Raw genomic sequence first — 26,666 nt, 5'->3', positions numbered from 1 at the left:
GTCTTGCTAGCGGTCTATCAATTTTGTTGATCTTTTCAAAAAACCAGCTCCTGGACTCATTGATTTTTCTGGAGGGTTTTTTGTGTCTCTGTCTCCTTCAGTTCTACTCTGATCTTAGTTATTTCTTACCTTCCGCTAGCTTTTGAATGTGTTTGCTCTTGCTTCTCCAGTTCTTTTAATTGTGATGCTAGGGTGTCAATTTTAGATCTTTCCTGCTTTCTCTTGTGGGCATTTAGTGCTATAAATTTCCCTCTACACACTGTTTTAAATGTGTCCCAGAGATTCTGGTATGTTGTATCTTTGTTCTCATTGGTTTCAAAGAAATTTTTATTTCTGCCTTCATTTCGTTATGTACCCAGTAGTCATTCAGGAGCAGGTTGTTCAGTTTCCACGTAGTTGAGCGGTTTTGATTGAGTTTCTTAGTCCTGAGTTCTAGTTTGATTTCACTGTGGTCTGAGAGACAGTTTGTTATAATTTCTGTTCTTTTACATTTGCTGAGGAGTGCTTTACTTCCAACTATGTGCTCAATTTTGGAATAAGAGCGATGTGGTGCTGAGAAGAATGTATATTCTGTTGATCTGGGGTGGAGAGTTCTCTAGATGTCTATTAGGTCTGCTTGGTGCAGAGTTGAGTTCAATTCCTGGATATCCTTGTTGACTTTCTGTCTCGTTGATCTGTCTAATGTTGACAGTGGGGTGTTAAAGTCTCCCATTATTATTGTCTGGGAGTCTAAGTCTCTTTGTAAGTCTCTAAGGACTTGCTTTATGAATCTGGGTGCTCCTGTATTGGGTGCATATATATTTAGGAGAGTTAGCTCTTCCTGATGAATTCATCCCTTTACCATTATGTAATGGCCATCTTTGTCTCTTTTGATCTTTGATGGTTTAAAGTCTGTTTTATCAGAGACTAAGATGCAACCCCTGCTTTTTTTGTTTTTTGTTTTCCATTTGCTTGGTAGATCTTCCTCCATCCCTTTATTTTGAGCCTATGTGTGTCTCTGCATGTGAGATGGGTCTCCTGAATACAGCAAACTGATGGGTCTTGACTCTTTATCCAATTTGCCAGTCTGTGTCTTTTAATTCGACCATTTAGTCCATTTACATTTAAGGTTAATATTGTTATGTGTGAACTTGATCCTGTCATTACGATATTAGCTGGTTATTTTGCTCGCTAGTTGATGCAGTTTCTTCCTAGCATCAATGGACTTTACATTTTGACATGTTTTTGCAATGGCTGGTACCTCTTGTTCCTTTCCATGTTTAGTGCTTCCTTCAGGAACTCTTGTAAGGCAGGCCTGGTAGTGACAAAATCTCTAAGCATTTGCTTGTCTGTAAAGGATTTTATTTCTCCTTCACTTATGAAACTTAGTTGGCTGGATATGAAATTCTGGGTTGAAAATTCTTTTCTTTAAGAATGTTTAATATTGGCCCCCACTCTCTTCTGGCTTGTAGAGTTTCTGCCGAGAGATCTGCTGTTAGTCTGCTGGGCTTCCCTTTGTGTGTAACCTGACCTTTCTCTCTGGCTTCCCTTAACATTTTTTCCTTCATTTCAACTTTGGTGAATCTGACAATTATGTGTCTTGGAGTTGCTCTTCTCGAGGAGTATCTTTGTGGTATTCTCTGTATTTTCTGAATTTGAATGTTGGCCTGCCTTACTAGGTTGGGGAAGTTCTCCTGGATGATATCCTGCAGAGTGTTTTCCAACTTGGTTCCATTTTCCCCGTCGATTTCAGGCACACCAATCAGACGTAGATTTGGTCTTTTCACATAATCCCATATTTCTTGGAGGCTTTGTTCATTTCTTTTTACTCTTTTTTCTCCACACTTCTCTTCTCACTTCATTTCATTCATTTGATCTTCAATCGCTGATACTCTTTCTTCCAGATGATGGACTCAGTTACTGAAGCTTGTGCATTTGTCACGTAGTTCTCATGTTATGGTTTTCATCTCTATCAGTTTTTTAAGGACTTCTCTTCTTTGGGTATTCTAGTTAGCCATTCATCAAATCTTTTTTCAAGGTTTTTAGTTTCTTTGTGCTGGTTACGTAGTTCCTCCTTTAGCTCTAAGAAGTTTGATCAACTGAAGCCTTCTTCTCTCGACTTGTCAAAGTCATTCTCCTTCCAGCTTTGTTCTGTTGCTGGCGATGAGCTGCATTCCTTTGGAGGGGGAGATGCACTCTGATTTTTTGAATTTCCAGCTTTTCTGCCCTGCTTTTTCCCCATCTTTGTGGTTTTATCTGCCTTTGGTCTTTGATGATGGTGATGTATTGATGGGGTTTTGGTGTGGGTGTCCTTTCTGTTTGTTAGTTTTTCTTCTAACAATCAGGACCCTCAGCTGTAGGTCTGTTGGAGTTTGCTTGAGGTCCACTCCAGACCTGTTTGCCTGGGTGTCAGCAGCGGAGGCTGCAGAAGATAGAATATTGCTGAACAGTGAGTGTTGCTGTCTGATTCTTGCTCTGGAAACTTCATCTCAGGGGTGTACCCCACCATGTGAGGTGTGAGGTGTCGGTCTGCACCTAATGGGGGATGTCTCACAGTTAGGCTACTCAGGGGTCAGGCACCCACTTGAGCAGGCAGTCTGTCCGTTCTCAGATCTCAACCTCCATGCTGGGAGATCCACTGCTCTCTTCAAAGCTGTCAGATGGGGGCATTTACCTCTGCCGAGGTTTCTGCTGCTTTTTGTTTAGCTATGACCTATCCCCAGAGGAGTCGTCTACAGAGGCAGGGAGGCCTCCTTGAGCTGTGGTGGACTCCACCCAATTCGAGTTTCCCAGTGGCTTTGTTTACCTACTTAAGCCTCAGCAATGGCGGGCGCCCCTCCTGGAGCCTCGCTGCCGCCTTGCAGTTCGATCTCAGACTGCTGTGCTAGCAATGAGGGAGGCTCCGTGGGCGTGGGACCCTCTGGGCCAGGTGTGGGATATAATCTCCTGGTGTGCTGTTTGCTAAGACCCTTGATAAAGCACAGTATCAGGGTGGCAGTTACCCGATTTTCCAGGTGTTGTGTGTCTCAATTTCCTTTGGCTAGGAAAAGGAATTCCCTTCCCCCTGGCGATGCCTCACCCTGCTTCAGCTCTCGCTGGTCGGGCTGCACCCATGGACCAGCGCCAACTGTCCAACATGACCCAGTGAGATGAACCCGGTACCTCAGTTGAAAATGCAGAAATCACCCGTCTTCCGTGTCGCTCACATTGGGAGCTGGAGGCATTACTATTCGGCCATCTTCAAGTTTTTAGCTTTTATGAAGTAAAATAATTAATCTTTTCTTTTATGGTCACTAGGTTGAGAGTTATGCTTAGAAAGGCCTTCTCTGCCCCAAGATTATAAAATTATCTACCCATGTTTTTGCCTTAAAATAATAATAAATAATTGGTAATTTTCACTGAATGCTTACTTCAGGCCAGGCACTGTTCTAAGTACCTACACACATTATTGTATTTAATCTTTACAACAACCCTAGTAGGTGAGTAGTCTCATTACCTCCAAGATACAGACGAAAATTCTATAACTACTTATGAGATTTAAACTCTTCTGAGAATGGATAGCTGGTATGTGGCAGTGCCTAGATTTCAATTCTGACTAGCAAATTCATCAACTACGGGCTATATCTACTGACTCTCTCTCCACAAAGATAAATGGGAGTTCATACGCTTTTATAAACCTCTACCTATTCCCCCTTCCCCCTCTTTATCTGTTATATAAATCCTTTATTCAATATTAATTTTAGAGCCTTTACATTTTCTTCTGTTTTCATAGTACACAGTTATTCAGACTTTACTTGGTCTATTTTTAAATAGATTCCATATGCCCTCTCAACCCTTTCCTATCTCTGCTTCTTCAATCCCAAGTTCTTTTTATTTATCACTTAGATGATTAATTTTACTCAAGAGGCATTTTTTCAGGGACTAGGTCTTTGAATGTTTGAGAATATTAGTTGTTATCTTTATGTATAAATAAGAGCTTGACCAGGTATTAAATCTGTGGGTCACACTATTCCCTGCCTACACACAGTCCACCAAAATTCAAGAGTCACTGTTAAACTGCCTCCTGGCTTTGGCTATTACCATGATGTCAGAAACCAATCTCATTTTCCCCCTTTTGGTGACTTGCTTTTTCTGTCAGGATGCTTGGCAATTCTTTTTTTAATCTTGAAGCAGAACTAACTTGACTGTTACATACTTATTTGATATTGATCATCCTGTTTCAGTTTTTTTAGAACTCTGTATTCTTTGAATCTGCAGATTACTAATCCCTTTAATCTCTAGTGGTCTTTTCCCCATTATACATCTGAAATTATTGTCCATTCATTCTACTCTCTATCAGGCACACCAATAACACATATGTTGGATCTTCTCTGCCTGTATTATCTACATATCGTACAGAATTCCTAGTTGAAAATCTATGGCATAAGCCTAACCTGAAATAGTTTAGATAAAAAGAATTTATTAGAAAGACAATGTAGTACCTCATAGAACTCTAGGAAATGTATAAAGTGTAACTGAGCCTCAGGGATAACTGGAATCACAGACTTGACCACCACCAGGACAGCTTATCTCAACTAGGGCTATTTTTCTTTTGTCTCTTATTTCTGCTTCAATGTGTTGGCTTGGCTGTCACTATCACAGACAGACCAGTTTCTCCCACAAGGCACAGAACATGGCTGCCAACAGCTATAAAGCCTCACATCCTATGACTCTGACCACAAGAGAGGGATTGCCTTGCTTTCCTTAACTCCAATTTCTAAAACTTCTATGTTCCCCTTTAATTTCTTTAAGTGAATACAGATGTATTTTTCTAGAAATTGTTGGCTAAAATAATTTTTAATCTGAAATGTACTTCATTCTGCATGCTTAGAGTCAAGCAGATAACTAGCTTTGGTTTGCTAATTTATTAGTTATTCATTTATTTTCATTTGATTCAGTTAACTGCTACATAGCTCATTATTATTTCTTCTTTCTTCCTCTCCACTTCAGTGCAGGTTAGAAATCAAAAGATACTGTCCTGTTGTCTCTCTCTCCTCTCTTTCTCTCTGTCTCCTTTTTGAGATATTGCACTGGATTCCTTGAAGATTTTCCAGGTTTTCCCATGGCGTGTCCCAACACTAAAACCTTACAGGATAGGGTATTCATGGCCCCCACTTTCAGTGAAATCTGCACTCTGTTTACAATCTAAACAGGTGTATAACAGATTTTAGCATCCCCCTTTGATTTCATTATACTATTAGATTCTAGTCCATAGCTAGGAACTGAGCCATTCCTAGTTTCACAGATATTTTTTTGTTTGCTTGCTTTTCATTCTATTTGTTGATTCTCAATTAGTTTCATAACAGGGAATATGGTTAGCATGGCTTTACTTTTCTGAATATCTTCTATAATTCTTAGAAGTAACAGTTACTATTTAAATTCTACTTTGGAAAACTTAAAATGCATTCACTCATCAAATATCCATGGGATATTAACTATGTGCAAGGCACTTTGGGTGGCACTGAAAATACAGCAATAAAGAAGACAGAAATACTTCCTACCCTCTTGGAGCTTGTATTATAGTGGGGAAAACAGACTATTACTATTTTTAAAAATCACAAGAATAGCAGATCAATAACTAAGTAAAGGGGTAGCTGTTTAAGCAGAGATTAGAGTCCCCAAGTGTTACGGATTAAATTATTCTAGCTAAAGAATCTCTGAGTTGCTTCTCAGTTCTAGGAGAGGCAAAAATCTCCTTGAAGTTCACTTTATTTTGTGAAGAATCACTTAAGTCACCTCCCATAGTGACAGATTGCAAAAATGAGTAAGTACTCTGTATCTGGGTAAGTAGGGCCTTCCTTGGGCATATAACCTAGCAATAACTATCTTTTTTCTTGAGATATAAAGCCCATAGGCCTTCTGGGAGTGTTCCTTGGTATTCAAAGTTAGCTGCTGGAGTAAACCTAACATTGCCCTGACCAAAATCTTCTGGCAAGAAGGGATACAAATGGCACCAAAAGAATACTCGCTAGGCAGGAGTTGTCTGGGTTGGTGTCCCAAGCTCAATCTAGCCCAGGGGATCATGAGGAAGGGTGACTCTAACCCAGCCTATAACCACGATGACACAAGATTATGCTTTGACAAACAATGACTAAGTGTATGAACGTAAATCTGTACATATATGAATGTAAAATGTACCGTCTGCATCTTGGGCAGGTCATCACAACTAATCAGTCCCTCTGGGCTGTGCAGGACCATTCTTCAACAGCAACAGTCTTTATCAGCAACAGCTATATTGTACTTCTCAGATTTCGAGTTCACCCTCCACGTGGTACATGAGACTAACCTTTTGGAGCCCCCAGATCTTACACAATACACAAAGTGAAGGAAAAGTCTTCAAGAGTGAGAACTGAACTTCCTGGTAATAACACTTGGAAAATAATGTCACTAACTTAATAATTACAAGAGATATGACTACATTGGGATTTCCCAGAAAGAATAACACAAGCAGTGACCTGAAGGACACCAATCAGTTAGCCAGGGGAAGTGAGGAATGCATTCCAAAAAGAGGAACCAGGAAGAAACTTGGCAGATTTGAGGAAACTAAAAGGGACCAGTATGGCTGAACTGTGGGGGGCGGGGGGAAGAGCTACATTGCTGTCAGTCTAAAATGGTGAGTTAGGCAAGGAGCAATATCTACAGGGCCTCATAAGGTATGTTAAAGATTTGAGGCTCTATCCTACAAGCATGCAAATAAACACTTTTTCAGTAGAAGAGTGGCATAATCAGATTTTTATTTGTAAAATATGACTTTAGAGGCAGGATGTAAGAGAATCAAGACTGGAAAGTAGCAGGCAGGCCAGCTGCAAAGCTATCTGAGGAAGATGGATGCTAACAGGTGGAAGTAGGTATATAGATTTGGTTGTAGGGAATTTAGGAAATTCCCATCAAATGGCTTCCTTCTCTATGAAATAGCAAATAGAAGAGAGAGATGACTTTCGGCATTGATGGACTAAAAACAGAGATGAGTAAATTTAATCCCAAAGACTTATGGAAGAAAGCAGGCACTCTGGCCTTACACAATTCTGCTGAGCCTGCTCTGCTGAGAAGAGTTTGGCCCTTGTGAATCTGTTGTTACTTTATACTGCTAGGTTAAGAATTCTGTATTATTTTGTCAAAATAAATCGAAGGTTCACCCAAGAGATAAAAAGCTATAGAAAGAGAACTTTCCATTTGCTTGCCCTTGTATAGCATGTGGATGTACTCTTCCTAAGTATTACCTTCAAGCAACTTCAGAAGAAAAGACTGAAGGAACTTGGGAAATACTTTTTGCAGTTAACCATAGATGGACCCTAGCTAAACCACAAAAAAGAAGGCCTTATTAAAAGCATTCTTAGCTGATGGACCTTTCACCATTAACCTGTCACTTGGGTCAAAAAACAAAAGATAAATGCTATTCCCCAGGTCTAGCACCACCATCAACATGGAGGAAATGATGAAAGTCCCAGATTATAGGGGAAATTCAACAACCGGTGCCTTTGGGAGAAGAAAGCTGACATTCTGTCCTTATCCCTTCAAAAACATATCCTAAGCAGAAAGAGATCTAGGATCAAAGCTATCTTTAAAGGACTAAAAGGTCTCAGAAGCACTGCTGCCTGCAGGTGTAAAAATAAAGTGACAAAAGTACACTGACAGACCAAATTAGTGATCCCTAAACTTCCTTTTGGTTTGCCCACTACTCTTCCTATTATGACTCTAGAAAGCCCTTGAGAGGGCATCTCCAGGAGTGTCATTTATGAGAAACCGAGTCAACAGAGAGAACACCTAGTAAGATAATTAGTGGATTTTAGAAAAGAGGAAAAAAAACAACAAAGTAGTGAAAGTACAGGAGATGGATTCGCCACCATCTAATCAGCACTACATGGAGAATATAGGTTTTTCACCGTGATTTGCAGTCAAAGGTTAAAAAGCTTCACATTTTTAACAAAAATACCAACCCCCACCTCCCTGGAAGTTATAACTCTCTGCTTTTGCTGTAATTGGGGTTTACCCATGGTGTTAATTTCCCATTGGATATAAGCCTATGGCCATCCCTACATTGCAGGCAGCATAAAACTGGGGAAAAAAAAGAAATACCTTCTGCATCAGAAAGCAGAGTTTCACAGCTGGAGTCATAAGCCCTGAGTTCAAATATCAGTTTTGCCATTTACAAGCTCTAAGACCCAAGGCAAGTTATTGAAACTCATTCAGCCTCAGTCATCTTGTCTGCGAAAAGGGATTAGAACCTACCTCACAAGATTATGACAAGGAGAAAAAGAGATACTGTACATAAAGCTCTTAGCACAGTGCCTGGCACATAAATAAGTACATAGTAAGGGATAGGTACCATTAGATATCATTAACTCTCACCTTCACGTTCATTTGTTCATCTCTGCTGCCTCTGAAGACGTCTTAGGTCTTAGATGCACCTTGTTTACCTAGAACCCAAATAACCTGTCTGCTTCTGCCTATCTCTATTTACAGGACTCCCTCACTCCTCCACCAACAATCCCCTGGGTTAAGTTATTACCCATCCAAACTTACAAACTCTGCCGAACCACCCCTCCTATGTAACTTCCCCCCCTGTCCTGGCCTGTTCCGCATGTTGCCATTCATTTCCAGTGTGACAAATCTGAAGTCAAGTCAGATTGTTTCAGCTAGTTTGAAGGCTGCCTAAAAGGCTTTATTTAACCTACAGAAGCCAAAATCATTATTTACATATAAATAACATCATTGGTCAACTGATTAATAACTTTATACTCAGGACCATGCTAGACTCTCCAACTATATTTAATCCTTCCAGATTAAGACTCTAGTTAATTAATATTTTATCCTTCCAAAATATGACTGCATTTATAAGCAAAGAAATTACCTCAAAATGCAGCTTCTAAATAGACTCTCAGTTTCTGCATCTTAATTCAATTCCTTGTTATCTCCAAAACTTGAGAGTTGAGAAATAAAAGCCTCTAGACTACTTTTTTTAAAATCTTAGTCCCACATTGCCTTAAAATTATCAGAATATCTCTTAGTAAACATTCAATAGTAAACATTCAATCTTTTCACTATTTCGTTACTCTCCAGGTATACTTTAAGTCCTTGACTGAATTAAATGAGTCAACAAAAAGAATCTGAAGTATTAGTAACACAAAAATTGGTCTAATGTTTAATGTGTGGTTCATTTAGAGGCAACAACTAAAGATCAGGGTCATTAGTCTTTCCTATGCCCAGATAGCATCTCATAGGATATCTTAACTAAATTCTGCAAATACAGTCAATTGAACCAATACTGCATCTTGTAATAGTCATATATGCTTTTACTACTATAAAGATTACTTTTTTTATTATGTTTCCAATTCATAATTTATTCTGCTACCCAAGTCTCTTCCATAGCATACTTCTTTAATTTAGTAAATGAAATTTTGCACTTCTAAGAAAGCAGAAAATATTTATATTGCCAAGTGATAGACTGACCTCTAGTGGAAATTTTTTAAATTACTGAGTGAGCTTCTCAGGACTTTAATACAGTTATAACTGCCTAACCTATGACATTGTTAAAATAATGTTTAAGGCTGGGCGTGGTGGCTCATGCCTGTAATCCTAGCACTGTGGAAGTGTTTGAGACAAGCCTGGGCAACATGGTAAAACCCCATCTCTACTGAAAATACTAAAAAATTAGCCGGGGTGGTGGCATGTGCCTGTAGTCCCAGCTACTCGGGAGACTGAGGTGGGAGGACTGCTTGAGCCCAGAAGGTAGAGGTTGCAGTGATCCAAGATCGAGCCACTGCCTTCTAGCCTGGGTGACAGAGTAAGACCCTATGTCAAAATAATAATAATAATAACAATGTTTAAAACATTACTAATAAAATTTAATTCTTAAGTCAATTCAAGCATAGACTAGGGTTAACAGTAGAGACTCTGGTTCACAGCTCACCTCTGTCACTTTCTAGCTATGTAATATTTATCTGGCTCCCCATCTGTAAAATGAAAAAATGAATATTACCTACCACATGGGGTTATCATGAAGATCAAATTAGTCAAAATATGAAATGTATCTAGAACACAGGTACACAGTTCAGTGCTATAAAAGTATTAGTTTTTACTATTTGTGGCTGCAAGAAATTATGGCTGGAGGCAAATCATAATTTCAAAGGATATAAAGAAAAACAAAAGAGTCTTTACAGGAACACATTTCTTTAGGGATTGGCTATAACAAACCAATATAGCACCAATACAGCTATTCCTCCCATTTCCCGTAATAAATGAGCTATGCCTATATAAACAGAACAACGGGGAAAATCAGAAGCATGTAACTACACCTGGATAACCTTTTATAGGAAATACTGGGAAGTCTTTTCATTGTCCCAATATGGGCATGATGAATAACACCAAATTCTATCCTTTAAACCAAAAACAAACTAACAGCTCCAGTCCATGTGAATCTTTCCAGGCTTGAACTCCTTTTACATTTAATATCCACAGCACATACAATTAGCACCTAGCTACACACTAAACTAGTCATCAGTCTCAGATTATCTGAATCATACAATGTAGCACTTTTCTATAATTAACTTATTCTTTGGGCATATATTACAAGATTCTGAACTTTTTAAAACAATATTCAATTGCTTCTACAGCAATATATCTGATTAATGACTAAAAAATGCCTCCCTACAAAGTTAATAATATAATCTCCACCTCTCTTTCCAAGGAAAATCCAAATCAGCAATTATTTTCAGCTGACAGGAATGCACATAAAATTGAAGGATGGTCTATAATTCCAAGGTACTTCCTTAGTACAAAATAATTGCCACCCAGAGCAAAATAGCTTGTTTTTATCATAAAACAATATGATCACTAAATAAAATATAGTTCTTAGTTTCTTCCATCACAGTCCTGAAGTACCCAAGTTCATTTTAGTAATTCACATTTTCTATTCTGGGAACACTCCAAGTTACAATTCAGTTATTCAATGCAAATATGAACTCATTAAAATGGCATAAAAGTTCCTCCAAAATATTATTCATAACATTTACATGTACTTACTACAAGAGACTAAAAGAACTGATTTATGTAACTGGGATCATAAATTGTGGATAATGAATTATATATGTAAAACCACAACTCAAAAATAATTACAAAAATGAATACCACAGTATGGTTAGACAACTTCTAGAAAGCATCATACATACTGTAACATAATGCTCTCTACTATTAAAAGTCACTAATAAGTGTGGTGCTGTTAAAGCATGTATTTCAAGATAACAGCAAAAATTAGACTATTTGAAGTTTTTTGAAAACTTGAGTTTATCTGGAAATATAAAAGCAAGAAAGCTATTTATTATAGTATTTGATATTTCACTAAGTACAGTTCCATAAAACTGTGACCCTGAACATTTCCCTAATAACTGTCTAGGAAATATAATGCAGCAGAAGGAAGACTGATTCTGATACTACAGAGAAAAAAATCGTATTCTCTTACACATCCTTTGTAAACAGACTTTAATGGATTATGTGCTATATTACCTTCTTATTTTTCTTGTACTAAAGCAACATTTATATTCTTAAGATTGGAACAGTAACAAGTCAGTTCCACCAAAGACACTAAAGTTGACAAGGAAACTATGTACCTAGGCAAAGACCCAAAGAAAAGTATGTATAGTATAAATTTCCTTTTTAGGAGTTATAAGACATAAACATTCAAATAAAGCCCAGTGCTCCCAAGGAATATTATCTGGAGAAGGTCCCCAAAATGACTTCTTAAACACATCACAAGGCATGAACTTACCAAGGTCTATTCGATGATTCTCAATCTGGCTGCACAGTTTATAGAAATTGGCAAAGTGATTCTAGCATGCATCAGTAAAGGCAAAGGTCCCAGAAAAGCCAGAACAATCTTGAAAAATAACAAAATTGGAAGATTCACACTACCTTGTTTTAAGACTCACTATCAAGCCACAATAATGAAGACACTGTGGTATTGGTATAAGAATAGACAAATCAACTAAAACAAACAGAAGTCAACTGATTTTTGACAAGGGTGGCAAAGCAATTCAACAACACAAGAAAAGTCTTCAACAAATGGTGCTGAAACAGCTGTATATCCATGAGGGGAAAAAAATTGAACTTCAACTCCTATCTCATACCACCCACAGACATTAACTTGAAATAGATCATATACACAAATGCAAAACCTAAAACTAAAAACTTCTAGAAGAAAACACAGAATGTTTTTATGACTTTCAGATAAGTTAAAGATTTCTTAGAAAGAACACAGAAAACATTAGCCATAAAAGAAAAACTGATAAATTAGACTTCATCAAAATGTAAGACTTCTGTTCCTCAAAAGACACCATTAAGAAAATCAATAGGTGACCAGGAATGGTGGCTCACACCAGTAATCCCGGCACTTTGGGAGGCCAAGGTGGGCAGATCACTTGAGCCCAGGAATTCAAGACTACCCTGGGCAACATGGCAAAACCCCATCTCTACAAAAAATACAAAAATTAGCCAGGCGTGGTGGCGCACGCCTGTGGTCTCAGCTACTCGGGAGGCTGAGATGGGAGAATCACTTGAGCCCAAGGCTACAGTGAGCCATAATTGTGCCACTGCACTCCAGCCTGGGCATCAGAGTGAGACCCTGTCTCAAAGAAGGAAAAGAAAAAAGAAAAGAAAAGAGAAAAGAAAAGAAAAAAGAAAATGAGTAACTGGCAAGCCACAGACTGGGAGAAACTATTCATAATACATACATCTAAAAAGAACTTGTATCCAAAATTAGAATTCCTACAACTCAAAAATAAAAAGATAACCTGTTTTCAAAAAAAATGGGCAAAAGAACAGATACTTTATAAAGCATATATCAGTGTTCAATGAACAGATAAAAAATTTCACAAACTTATTACTCATTAGATAAATGTAGTTAAAACCACAATGAGACATCCCTACACATCGTCCAGAAAGATTAAAGTTTAAAAGACTGACAAAACCAAATATTAGGGGAGGATGTGAGGTTCTTGCAACAAGAACCCTCATTTGTTGAGGGTGGGAATGGAAAATGGTAAAACCACTTTGGAAAACAGCTCTTCTATAAGGTAAACATGTATCTATCCTATGAATGAATAATTCCAATCCTAGGTATTCACCAAAGAAAAATAAATACATATGTCTATAAAAAGCCTTATCCAAATGTATAACAGCTTTGTTTGTAGTAGTCAAAAACTAGAAACAACCCAAATGAACGTCCATCAACATGTGAATGGACAAATCGATTGTGGTATACCCACACAATGCAATACTACTCAGCAATAAAAATGAGTAAGTTATTGGTGCACACAACATAGTACTGTATGATTCCATTTACACAGAAAATGCAAACTAACCTACAGTGACAGAAACATATTCAGAGGTTACCTGAGAATGCAGAGGAGGGCAGAGACAGGCAGGATGGAGACATTAAAAAGGACATAAGGGAATTTTGAGGGGTGATGGATATGTTCAGTATCTTGATTGTGCAACAGTTTCATGGATGTGCACATATATAAAAATCAAATTGTACACTTTAAGCATAGGTAGTTTATTGTATGGCCATTACATCTCAATAAAAGCTGTTACACACACCCACAGACACAGAGGACAGTTCTGCTTCTGATCAAGACAGAATAACAGGGGGACAGGTCTTACCCTTCTGCCATAAACTGCTAGAAAACTGGACAAAATACATGATACAATGGTTTTTGGACAATCACACAAGACACGGCACTGCAATACCTGGGAGAGGGAAAGCAAACACGAAGAGTTCCATGATTGCACCAGTTTACCACATAGAAGCAGTTTCCAGAATGCAGCAAACTCCCCAAAAGCCCAGCAGTGTAGCTTAGTTGAGGGAAAGAGCTGCACAAAAGACAGCTTCCGAGATCTGCAAAACGATACATGAGTCTCGGCTAAGAGCTAATGCAAGCATATGCGAGGCCAAAACTACCCAAGTTGGAAAAACCTTGAAAACAGTATGCTAACTAGAATAAGCCAGACACAAAAGAAAAAACATTGTATGATTCCACCTACATGAAATATCCAGAATAAGCAAATTCATAGAGATGGAAAGTAAATTCAAGTTTACTAGGGATAGGAGGGGAAAATAAGGAGTTACTAGCAAAGTTTACAGAGTTTCTGTTTGGGGTGATAAAAATGTTTTGGAAATAGTGGTGATGGTTGTAACAAATTGTGAATGTAATTAATGCCACTTAATTATACACTTAAAAATGGTTAAAATGGGGCCGGGCTCGGTGGCTCACACCTGTAATCCCAGCACTTTGAGAGGCCGAGGTGGGCAGATCATGAGGTCAGGAAATCGAGACCATCCTGGCTAACACGGTGAAACCCCGTCTCTACTAAAAATACAAAAAATTAGCCGGGCATGGTGGCGGGCGCCATAGTCCCAGCTACTCCGGAGGCTGAGGCAGGTGAATGGCGTGAACCCGGGAGGCGGAGCTTGCAGTGAGCTGAATAACAGCTAATCGCGCCACTGCACTCCAGATTGGGTGACAGAGCGAGACGCCGTCTCAAAAAAAAAAAAAAAAAAGGTGAAAATGTCAATTTTATATGTCTTTTACCACAGTAAAAAACTAATTTTAAAAAAACTATCCAAGGCTCGTGTTGGGAGTGGGAGAGGAAGGAGAACTGCCTTGCAAGAAAAAGACAGAACAATTCCCAGATCTCATACAAGATTTGGGAACAATTCTTATTCCTGCCAGACAGAGAGGAAAGATATCTTAATACATAGGGCAGCAAGTAGAATTTTCAGAAGGGTTTCATCTTGACAACAGAGATAAATTAGCCCTAGACTAAAGACCGCTCCAGACCTGCCCTACTTAAGCTTAAAAGCAAGTCTCAAAAGGCTTCAACTGATTTCAAGCAACTTAACTGCATGCCAGAACAAAGCCAACACTATTTAAAGAAGTCACCTAAATCCACAATGTCTTGGAACCAGTTAAAAGTTAACGGGCATACAAAATCTGCAAAAATATGCCCCAGAAATGAAGAATCATACAAATATGTTCTACATGTCTAACAGGGTAGAGAAATACATAAACATGATGGAGAGAAAAATGAAAGATTTTTTATTTATTTTATTTATTTATTTTTTTTAGAGATAGGGTCTCACTATGTTCCCCAGGCTGGTCTCGAACTCCTGGCCTCAAGCAATCCTCCAACCTCAGCCTCTGAAGTCACTGTGATTACAGGGATGAGTCACTATGCCTGGTGCCTGAAAGATATATATATAAAGATATATATATATAAAATATATATACATATATATATATATATATATATTTTTTTTTTTTTTTTTTTGAGATAGAGTCTCGCTCTGTCGCCGAGGCTAGAGTGCAGTGGCACGATCTCGGCTCACTGCAAGCTCCGCCTCCCGGGTTCATGCCATTCTCCTGCCTCAGCCTCCGGAGTAGCTGGGACTACAGGCGCCTGCCACCATGCCTGGCTAATTCTTTGTATTTTTATTTTTTGTATTTTTAGTAGAGACAGGGTTTCACTGTTAGCCAGGATGGTCTCGACTGAAATATATATATATATATATATTTTTTTTTTTTTTTTTTTTTTTTTTTTGAGACGGAGTCTTGCTCTGTCACCCAGGCTGGAGTGCAGTGGCCGGATCTCAGCTCACTGCAAGCTCCGCCTCCCGGGTTCACGTCATTCTCCTGCCTCAGCCTCCCGAGTAGCTGGGACTACAGGCGCCCGCCACCTCGCCCGGCTAGTTTTTTTGTATTTTTTCGTAGAGACGGGGTTTCACCGTGTTAGCCAGGATGGTCTCGATCTCCTGACCTCGTGAACCACCCATCTCGGCCTCCCAAAGTGCTGGGATTACAGGCTTGAGCCACCGCGCCCGGCCTGACTGAAAGATATATTTTAAATGACCCAAATGGAACCTCTACAGATGAAAAATACAATACCTAAAATGAAAAATGCAATGGATAGAATTAACAGCAGATCAAATACTACCAAAGAAAAAATCAGTAAAGGCATAGCAATAGGAACTATCCAAAATAAAATATTTAAAAAAAAAATACTCAAGGAAAATATGAACAGAGTCTCAATGACTTGTGGGAAAGTATTAAGCATTCTAATGTATATATACTAAATGGAGGACCAAATACAGAAAAAAGAGGTGAAATATTTCTAAACATGACAAAAACTACAAACCTACAGATCCAAGAAGTTCAACAAACTCCAAAGCTCATTCAAAACGAACGGGTAAAAAAGGAAAAATTGATAAGCTGGACTTCACCAAAATTTAAAACTTTTTATCTGCAAAAGATCCTGTTAATGATTAAAAAGACAACTTACAGACTGAAAAAATGATTGCAAATCACATATCTGACAAAGAATTTCTATCTAAAACACACAAAGCATGTCTAAAACTCAACCTTAAAAAATTCATCTAGAAAATGGGCAAAATACATGAATAGACTTTTCAAAGAGGAAGATACACAATGGCAAATAAGCCCATGAAAAGATGACCAACATCATTAGGCTTTGGGGAAATGTGAATTAATATCACAATGAAGTATCATCAATCAGAAAGGCTAAAATAAAAAATAGCGGCAATACCAAATGCTGGTGACAATATGGAGAAAACGGATCACTCATACACTGTTGGTGGTCATGTACAATAGTACAGCCACTCTGGAAAATAGCTTGGCAGTTTATTTTAAAACTACAATTGACTTATTACATAACCCAGTCATTGTACTCTTGGGCATTTATCCCAAAGAAATAACTTACGTTCACATAGAAACTTATACACAAACATTCATAGCAGCTTTATTAGTAACAGTCAAAAACAGGAAACTATTCAAATGTCCTTCAACAGGTGAACAGTTAAACAAACGGTAGCACATCGATACTAAGGACTATTACTTAGCAATAAAAAGGAATATACAACAGACTTCGATGAACCTCAAGGGAATTATGCTGAGTGAAAAAAGCCAATCTCAAAAGGTTACATATTGTATGATTCCATTTATATAACATTCTTGAAATAACAAAATTATAGAAATGAATCTGTTTCCAGGGGTTACAGATAGGAGAGGGGTAGGTATGAGTATAAAGGAGTAGACAGGGGAGACCCATGGTGATGGCACAGTTCTGTATCTTGATTACAGTGATGGTTACACAAAGTTTGTGGTTACACAAGACCTGCCTTGAAGTTGCCCGTGGACCCCAACACCACATGCTGGAGTGTTGCCAGTCCCTCAGTGGCCCCTCTCCCTCCCTCTCCATCCCCACTCACCCCAGAGGAAGTGGACACTTAGAGATGGAGCTAATATGAGTCTCAGGCATTAAACTGCATAGAACTAGAAACACATATACACAAATGAGTGAATATATAACTAGAGAGGTCTGAATAAGCTTTGTGTACTTGATTCCTAGTATGATAGTATACTACAGTTATGCAAGATGTTAATATTGAGGGAGGATGGTTGAAGCATGCTCAGAGCCTCCCTGTGTACTTATTTGAAACATTTTGTAAATCTGCAATTATTTCAAATTAAAAGTTAAAAGAAAGAAAAAAGATAATCAGAATAGCCATAAATACTTTTTCTCTTTTAAATAACTATAAACAGTAAAGAAATTAAATTCTTAGTTAAAACTTTTCAACCAAGAAAACCCTAGACCCAGATAGCCTTGCTGGTGAATTGTATCAAACATTTAAAGAAGAACATTTAAAGAAGAAATAATACCAGTTCTATACAAACTCATCCAGAAAATAAAAAAAAGAACAGTTCCCAATACATTACCATGTTACCAAAACCATGTGACAAAGACACTGCAAGTACATATAACTACATACCAATATCCTTCACGAACCTAGATGCAAAAATTCTTAAGAAAATGTTAGCAAACTAAATCCTCTAATATGTAAAAGGATAATGAGGCTAGACGTGGTGGCTCATGCCTGTAATCCCGACACTTTGGGGGGCCAGGCCAGGAGAACTGCCAGAAGCCAGGAGTTCAACACCAGCCTGAGCAACATAATGAGTCCCCGTCTCTACAAAAAAAAAAAAAAAAGAAGTAAAAAAAAAAAAAAAAATAGCCAAGTGTGGTGGCATGCACCTGTAGTCCCAGCTACTAAGGAGGCTGAGGCAGGAGGATCACTTGAGCCCAGGAATTTGAAGCTACAGTGAACTATAATTGTGCCACTGCACTCCAGTCTGGCAAGGGAGCAAGACCTTGTCTCAAAAAAAGGGGGGGAAAGGGGGGAAGGGAAAGGATAATGAAATTGCTTTAATTCTTCGTAAAAATGGCAAGTGTTGGAGAGGATGTGGAAAAACCGGAACCCTCATACATTGCTGCTGGGAATTTAAAATGGTGTAGCTGCTGTGAAAAACAGTTTAGTGGCTTCACAAAAAGCTAAACATAAAATTACCACATGACCAGCAATTCTACTCCTAGGTATACATGCAAAGGAATTGAAAGCAGGGCCTCGAACAGATACCTGTACACCAACAGTCACTCACTACAGCGTTATTTACAATAGCCAATAGATAGAAAAAACCCAAGTGTCCATCAACAGATGAACAGATAAACAAGCTGTGGCATATGGACACAAGGGACTATTACCCAGTCACAAAAGGGAACAAGCTCTGATAAAACATGGATGAACCATGAAAACACTATGCTCAATGAAATAAGTCAGACACAAAATGACAAATACTGTATAATTCTATTTATAGGAAATAGCTAAAATAGGCAAATTCATGGAGACAGAAAGTAGATTAGAGGTTATCAGGGGCTGGAGGAAGAGGGAAGAATGGGGAGTTACTGCTTAATGCTATAGAGTTCTGTTTGGGGTGTTGAAAAATTTTGGAAGTAGTGTATAGCCAGCTAATGCCACTGAATTGTACACTTAAAATGGTTGCAATGGCAAATTTTATTTCATATATATGTATATATTACTACAATAAAAAAGAAGATAACATATCATGACCAAGTAGGGTTCATCCTAAAAATCCATGGTTGGGTTAACATTTGAAAATCAATCAAACTTACCATAGTAATAGACTAAAAAAGAAAAACTATATGATCATCTCAATAGATGCAGGCTGAGGAGAGTGGAAGAGACTAAACCATGGAGTACCTTACGAGTCTTAACAAGCTTATACTGTATTCTAAAGACTACAGATTCCCCACCAAGGGATATATTAAGAGGAAGATGTTAAAAAGACTTAACTCAATCTAGTTAGCCAATCAATAACCGACATTTGTAAATGGTAGAGAAAATGTTTACGGGATGCTGTGCCAGAGGGCAGCAAACAGAAACCAGGCATCTGAGATGGGGAAAATGAAGAGAGACTTCTAAAAAGAGGACTGAAGAGGAGCCGAAAACAAACAGCAGACGTTTCCTAATCCTCATGACTGTCTCTCGCCACCGCCACTGCACCAATGTCTGGGAAATGCATATTAGTGATCATACTTTGCATGGGCAAGAAAGAACAGTCCAGGTTCCAAGGTGACCTCCCTCATTCAAAATAAGAATTACAACCAACAATCAAGTCAGTGTGCTCTTAGGCCTTTAAGACTTCATTTCCTTTTGGTACTTTCCAAACTATTTGATGTTCATGAAACCATCTACTGTAATAAGAAGAAATCAATAAACCTGAAATCTATTTTCAGATTGTAGATAAAATTTTTATAATGTATTACTATCTATCTGGCTATAAATATATGCCACAAATTTCATCACTTCAACTGCTTAATGTGTGAATATACCAGATATTAACTTTCTCATACTGAATAATAACAGCTAACATTTATTAAATACCTTTTTTTGTGCCAGGAACTGGCCTAAGTACTTTGAGAATATTGTCTCACTTAATTCTTATAACAATTTCATAAGATGGGTTCTACTACTATTCCCACTTTACGGATCATGAAATAAGACACAGAGAGGTTCAGTAATTTGCACAAGGCCATACAGCTAATAAATGACAGAGACAGGCTTCAAAACCGGAAATCTGCTAACATGCCAAACTCCTAACAACAATGCTATAAAATGAAACAAGTGACAGATGTTCCAAAGCTTTATCAATTCTCAAAAGACTACTGGATGACTTTAAACAACCTTGAATAAGACATGAAAGAACTGCTCTACTTCCCTGGGATTTAACGTTCCATACAATAAATAAATTATATGCTATAAGTGATCCTCCTGTCTTAGCCTCCCAATGTGCTGGGATTACAAGCATGAGTCGCCATGTCCTGCCAGGGAGATTCATTTAGAAGAAAATTTGGGAAGATAGGAGCCCTGAAATGTGTCTAGTAAATAGTTAGCAGAGGGCACTATGGTATCTAATATGATACAACTATCAAAATATGGCAGTATCACTCTTTTATATTCAATTATGTCTCAAACACAATACAAATAAACTAAAAAGCTATATTTCTGGATAAAAGATTTTAAATTCTTCAATAATCAAAGTGACTTTAGACTGTACTCCAGAGTTCATTAACTACAGATTCTAAGAAACAAAAAATAGCAGAAAGAAAAATCAAAGATATTTCAAGAATTCAGTAATAAATCAGAATATTAGGAGGACAAATCAAACTAAGTCTTAACTCAAAGTTCAAAAGCTTAGATGACTTTTCATATGCTTTACTTATTATTTACTACTTATGCTACATGCTATAAGCAGAATAATCTTAGATATGTTTCTTGATTCTGCCATGTCACCTTCCTTGAACTTGTTTATCTGGGCACATAAACATATTATTTTTCTTTACTATACATATTCTTTTTAAAATCTCTAGAACCACTACTGGACATAGTAATTACTCACTCAGTAACAGGAAAAACGCAAATTACTGTGTAATATTAACATTTATTTTCACATTCAACCTTATATTCTACCAATGCAGAAGCTATGAAGGTGTATGTATACATACCATTTACACTCTATTCTATCTTACTGCTCTGCAGTTCTTTATACACAAGCTGACTTTGGCTCTCTTCAATTTACATACAAATATTAAAAATCTCCTTTTGCCCATTTTCTGGATATACTCAATGGTAACAGAGCTATTATAACCATTTTTATAGGGCAACTTTCCTGAGCAAGAATCATACCATAATCCTAATAAAGGTCAAATGCAACAGTGCCTCTCCAGGGAAGTTCTTCCACGCAGCAATGAGTCATTTTTCTTTAGGAATGAAAGTTTCACTCTGTTGAGTGAATGTCTGCTCATATGCAGACATCTCTCACTACAAGTCAGTAAACTATGCCATAATCTTCTCTTTCCTCATTTTGAAATCTACAAACCCATACATATATATGATTACAGTGCCTGATATGGAGCTCTGCTGATAGAAAAGCACTCACATGTTTATGATTTATCACACACCTGTACTGGGAAGAAAAACCTTCTTTATTAGTGAATTTCACCATGTTCATAGTAATCGCCTAGTTTCTTGTTTAACATATACAATGAATTTACACACGTATAAAATAACATAAATTAAAAGTTACCTATGACAGCATCACTTGCAATAATAGCACAATACTGGAAAATGTTCAAATACCCTTCAGTAGGGAACTATTTTAGTAAGTTGTGGTACATCCATACAGTGGAATACTATGCAGCAATTCAAAAAATGAAGAGGGGTTTTTTTAACTGCAACAATATCTAAGATATTTTTACGCAAAAAAAAAATCAAGGTGCAAGATAGCAACTACAGTATACTACCACTTGTATAAAACAAGGGTAACATTTTATTTATATATAATACACTATGTGTATACCACATATGTACATTTTTGTACATGTAATTTACACACACACACACATCTCTGAAAGCATACTCAATTGTTACTTGGCTCCAGGGAAATGAAATGGATATCAAGGCCACAGAGACAAAAGGAAGACTATTTTACTATATACTCTTCTTTTTTAAAAGTATATACCAGTCCAACTATTATCTATCTAAAAACTAATTAAATTTTAAAAGAATATATAGGGATATAGGGTAATAATTATATGCAGAGGCTCTGTTGGATAAGAAAATCTGGGTTTAAGTCTCCATTCTTCCATTGACCAGTGTGCAAGTTAGGCAAGTTCTCCAAGCCCCAGTTTCCTCATCTGTAAAATGGAAGTAATGATAGTCACTGTGAGAACTAAAACCAATCAAGTACATAAAACAATTAGCACAGTACCTGGCAATTATTATTATTTAGTGTTATCCTTTAAATGGTACTGCAGACTTGGAAATCACCAAGTTATAGTCATTACCATTTCCTTTTTCTCTTTTATCTTATTCTGAATGAAAAAATTTTGCTAGTTCTTTTAAAATGTGTGGCATTCAATCATTTCTGTCCATTTTATAACCACTAGAGATTGGCCCAGATCCTGAAGAATCAGTTAGAGTATGGATTTTGAGAGCAATTAGGAACCATCGTACAATTGGTATAGGTTTTTGATTAAATCTAAACCTTTCAGTGGAGCCCTTATTGCCACTATATATAGGCATATCTACAGAATCTCTACTACACTAAATACCAAATGAAATGCCACCCATTTATACTTGTATCCCTATTTTAACATTTATAAGGTATTTTCAAATACTTTAGTTCAATTCCTAGAATAAGAATCTCAGAAATGGAAGATCCTTTAAAATACAATGTAATTTCTTCAACAATGATGAGGGGATCAGAGCATATATTTCTTATCTCTCTGTAGATGAATATTTTTAATTTAAGAGCAACCTGTTAAATATGAATTTAAATTATACTAAATAATGAAATAAATAAATGAAATGAAAGCCAAAGAAGAGAAGTGACTTGCCAAAGATTCACATGCTTTACAAGAAAAAAAAAAAAAAGTTGCCTAGAATTCACATGCTCTCATTTTACTGCTCATTTCATTCACATTCTGACAAGGAAGTCATCAAGTATGCTATTTTCCCTCACCTAAAAGGCTCTTACTTATATAACCTAAAGCCCCGTTTACATCTAATAATCTGATTTTTAAAATGGGCAAAAGATTTGAATAGACACTTCTCAAAAGAAGACATACAAATGGCAAATGGGTACATAAAAAGGTGTTCAACATCACTGATCATCAGAGAAATGAAAATCAAACGACAATGAGACATCATCTCACCCCGGTTTAAAAGGCTTTTAAAAGACAGGAAATAACAAATGCTAGAGGAGATGTGGAGAAAAGGGAACCCTCGTACACTGTTGTTGGGATGTAAATTAGTACAACCACTATGGAGAACACTTTGGAGGTTCCTCAAAAAACTGAAAATAGAGCTACCATGTGATCCAGCAATTCCACTGCGGGGTATATACACAAAAGAAAGGAAATCAGTATATGGAAGAAATATTTGCAATCCCATGTTTGCCGCAGTACTATTCACAATAGACAAGATTTGAGGGCAACCTAAGTGTCCATCAATAGACGAATGGATAAAGAAAATGTGGTACATATACACAATGGAGTACTATTCAGCCATAAAAAAAGAATGAGATCCAGTCATCTGCAACAACATGGATGGAACTGGAGGTCATTATGTTAAATGAAATGAGCCGGGCACAGAAAGAAAAACATCAAATGTTCTCACTATTCGTGGGATCTAAAAATCAAAACAATTAAATTGATTTTTAGATGGTTTTAGAAAGGATGGTTACTAGAGGCTGGGAGGAGAATGGAGTAGGGAGAAGGGGGAGGGGGATCGGTAATGGGTATGAAGAAATAGAACGAATGAATAAGACCTAGTATTTGATAGCACAACAGGGTGACTATAGTCAAAATAATTTAATTGTACATTTTTAAATAACTTAAGGAGTATAACTGGATTATTTGTAACACAAAGGATAACTGCTTAAGGGCACAGATACCCCATTTTCCATGATGTGATTATTATGTATTGCACGCCTGTATCAAAGTATCTCATGTATCCTATAAATATATATACCTACTATGTACCCACAGAAACTAAAAATTGTAAATTATAAAAAAAGAAAACCTTGTTCACAGAACCTATCTTGGATCTGGTAGCCATAAGTCTCTCCCCTCTGAATTCCAGCTACTACCATAGCAAACAACTTAGCACTTCATCATGGGTTATCTGCAGTCTTCGTGTTGGTATTGTCTCCCCAGCTGTAGGCAATCTGGAAGCAAGTTGGTCTGGTAAAAAAAAAAAAAAAAAAGACATTATAATCACCACCATCTACCCTATCTCCTCCTCAGTCTATTATCCCAGACATTTCCCTCCATTTGGAAGCTCAGACTTCTCAGCCAAGCAAAGGTATCTGCTGCTTCATTCATTCCCTCCCTCTAAATTCCTCCTGGGATGCCTTTTCCTTCCTCCTCACCAACTCACATTCCTCACCTTGAGCCAAATCTTAACCCAATCCCCCTCACACAGAAAGCCTTAACTCAGCCCATTTTCTTAGAAACCTTTCTGCAACCAATATACACAGTGTTGTACAATTTTCCTATTCACACCTCATAATATTTCTGCATATATGCTTGGAAATGTATATTTCTGCATATGAGATAATTTATCAGCCTGGGCAACATAGTGAGACCCCCATATGTACAAAAAAAATAGCCAGGCATGTTGGTGCATGCCTGTGGTCCTAGTTACTCAGGAGGCTGAAGCAGGAGGATCACTTGAGTCTGGAAGACCGAGGCTACTGTAAGCCATGATCCCACCACTGCACTCCAGCCTGGGTAAGAGAGTCACCAGGGAATTTTTCCAGCATGATGACTTTCGGTTTCACAATACCAAATCAAAGAACCTGCACTGAGCTAAGACTCATCCCAGAAAAGACTTAGAAAAAGACACCAAACACTTAAAGAGGGAGTCTTCTAAGTGTTTGGAATAAAGTCTGTCCTGAAAGAGAACTCTCTGTCCATGAAGGATGGGTCCATTTCAAAGAGAAGATATGTAACTTCCCCTATTTGATTAATTTATTGGCATGATAACTTGCATCAGTTTAAAGGCATTTCATCCACAATGAGGAAAAGCTAAATGCACTAAATCTTCTTTCAAGGAACCTGTATTTTTTGAACTCCTAGCAGTTTGCACTTAATGCTTTATTTTAAAATCAGATTTAATCATTTCATATAACCAGTACTTCTTCAGGAAGATGGATTTCATTTTACCTCTACATCTATTACCCCAGGTCAGAATTGCAATGAATTGTAATGCCATTTGAAACCACTAACACAGCACTCAACAATCCAATTAGTAAGTGAGTCTGAAAACACAATTTTCCAAAATGATTACAGTGCTCCCACTTCCTATTCTTAAATATCTAAGACACTAATTGAATGTCCATACTATTTTATTTATAGGTCTTTCTCAAATACTCTCACAATAAAACCACCAATTTTAATTCCTACTTCCATAAAAGCTCTTTGTTGGCTCTATTTTGAGGACTTAACAGAGCTATATTTTTTTAAAAATCAATTTGATAAACAAAAAAAAACATTTTCTTATGATACTCAGAGATCTCTACAGCATACAGCTTGATATTTTTTAACAACGGGAACTAAGAACAAAACTAAAAAGTGTAATTCTCAATTATACAAAACAAATAGGTGTTGTATTAGTCTGTTTTCATGCGGCTATAAAGAACTGCCCAAGTCTGGGTAATTTATAAAGGAAAGGGATTTAATTGACTCACAGTTCAGCATGGCTTGGGAGGCCTCAGGAAACTTACAATCATGGCAGAAGGCGAAGGGAAAGAAAGGCACTTTCTTCACAAGGTGGCAGGAAGAGGGGAAGAGCCGATTATAAAACCATCAGATCTCATGAGAATTCACTCAGTATCACAAGAACTGCATCAGGGAAACCGTCACCATGATTCAATTACCTCCACCTGGTCTCTCCCTTGACATGTGGGGATTATGGGGATTATGGAAATTACAATTCAAGATGAGATTTGGGTGGAGACACAAAGCCTAATCATATCAAATATGTATGTTTATAAGTATATATGTACATGGTATATATCCTCTTAATTATCTTTTAAAATTTTTATGTCAGACAGTTTTTATCCACATCACAGCCTTCTGGGCTACAGTATGGTGATATAAGTCACCAAAGCAAACCCTACAGTGGAGAAGTGGCCACAACGTAGCATCAGTAGTGGAGAAGCAACCACAGAATCTAGAAATTACAAACAGTATATGAGGACATCTGGCACAGCATGAAATTTCTTTCACAGAAGATCTGATGGACGCTGACATGGACACTGTTTAAAGTTTTCCAATGACAGGGAACCCACTCCTTAATTTCCTCAAGAAGCTCATTTCATTGGACACCACCAGAATGTTTTTCCTCAAAATGAGCCAAAATTATCTCCTTATAAAACTTCTTACAGATCATACGTAATTACGTCATTCTTACAGATATGCCTAGTCCTTCTTTAACAGGTTTCTGCCTTTCAGGTATGAAGAAAATGATCATGTGTCCCCTTGGTCATATGCCCTAGAGGTTGCCTTTTCTACAATCCCAACACCCTCACCTGTTCTTCACATCATTTAAAAGTCTTCACTATCCCAGTCCCCTCACCTTCTGGGTGAAATCCAATTTGCCAATATTTCCACTAAAAAATGGCATCTAGTACTAAAAGCAAAATTCCACAAATTAT

General features: G+C 37.5%; 2 protein-coding genes across 10 annotated transcripts in view; one reads left to right on the top strand and one right to left on the bottom strand.

Annotated features, from left to right (window-relative positions):
* Positions 1 to 26,666, top strand: part of RPL27A (ribosomal protein L27a) — a 1,008,958-nt gene that overhangs the window by 876,910 nt on the left and 105,382 nt on the right. The gene's annotated exons all lie outside the window — the stretch shown is intronic.
* Positions 1 to 26,666, bottom strand: part of STK33 (serine/threonine kinase 33) — a 218,110-nt gene that overhangs the window by 178,569 nt on the left and 12,875 nt on the right. For 2 of the 4 annotated variants that reach the window (XM_050756205.1, XM_050756204.1), the window contains exon 2: positions 24,029 to 24,189. The gene's annotated coding sequence lies outside the window, so the exon portion shown is untranslated. The remainder of the gene's footprint in view (positions 1 to 24,028; positions 24,190 to 26,666) is intronic. The other 2 variants (XM_050756206.1, XM_050756207.1) reach the window with 2 other exon arrangements.

This window comes from Macaca thibetana, chromosome 14, assembly GCF_024542745.1.
Source record: "Macaca thibetana thibetana isolate TM-01 chromosome 14, ASM2454274v1, whole genome shotgun sequence".
In the NCBI taxonomy this organism is placed as follows: domain Eukaryota; kingdom Metazoa; phylum Chordata; class Mammalia; order Primates; family Cercopithecidae; genus Macaca; species Macaca thibetana.
Note: the sequence above shows the minus strand (reverse complement) of the source record. Positions and strands in the feature narration are given on the sequence as shown.